This window comes from Nicotiana attenuata, unplaced genomic scaffold (assembly GCF_001879085.1).
Source record: "Nicotiana attenuata strain UT unplaced genomic scaffold, NIATTr2, whole genome shotgun sequence".
NCBI lineage: Eukaryota > Viridiplantae > Streptophyta > Magnoliopsida > Solanales > Solanaceae > Nicotiana > Nicotiana attenuata.
In genome coordinates, this window is record NW_017672065.1 from 50,514 (window position 1) to 51,571 (window position 1,058).

Consider the following 1,058-nt stretch of genomic DNA (forward strand, 5'->3'; position numbering starts at 1 on the left):
TATTTTCATTAACCTCATGACTAAATACATGAGTTTCATAAAAGAGGGCCCTTTTATATTTTGACACTTAATGAAGAAGACGTCTCAACTTCATAATGGTGTGATCATACGATAAAGAAATAGGAATACACATGTTTTTTGCAACAACTTCGAGAAATTTTTATTTCTGAACTTTGACAAGTTTTGAATAATACTTTACATATGCTTGAATTACATCTATAACTTTCTCGTAACTGTTTTTTCTTGTAACAGATTTTTTAAGAAAAAATAATAAACACGAGATTTTTTTTATAACCCGTTTTAGAACAATAAATGCAAGGTTTTTTTTACAACCTGCTTTAGTACACAGCTTTTACCCTAATTACAGTAAGGATTTCTTTAGCCTTGGCTCATGACTTCATTTGACTTTTATTACTTTGCACTTGACTTTTTCCCAGGCTTGATTTTTCTTCAATCTTCTCTGCCCTCTTTATATATACTTGTGTATATTATGTAGTCCCCCAAGTGTTTGAGTGTTGAAGTATGAAGCCTCGAGCACTTGATAATTTCTCTCATTCGGTCCTTTTCCTGAAAAGGAAATACATACGGGACTCGAAGGTACGATTATAGAAGAAGACTGCTTAACCCGTTTAAATTTCTATCAGAATAATTGTAACCCTGGGCCAGGAATTTTAGTTTATTCCATTTCGCCTTACAGGTCGTGACTCATCATTTAGTACGGGTTAGCGTTTTGCCTATCATCTAAAATCGTTAGTAAAATTTTAACAATTCAAAAACAAATATAACTTAACATGGTGATACCTGACCGTGGGTTTTTCCTTAGAAGTAATATCTCTTCAAATAAATTGCATTCCAATGCGAAGGAAGCACCTTCCCGTCCATTGTTTCCAACTCGTATGCTCCTTTTCCTGCAATATCTCGAACTCTGTAGGGTCCTTCCCAGGTTGGACTTAGTTTACCCGCGTTGGCCGCCTTTGTAGATTGAAAAACTTTTTTAAGCACGAAGTCCCCAGTTTTGAAGTATCGCAGTCGTGCTTTCCTGTTGTAATATCGTTCGA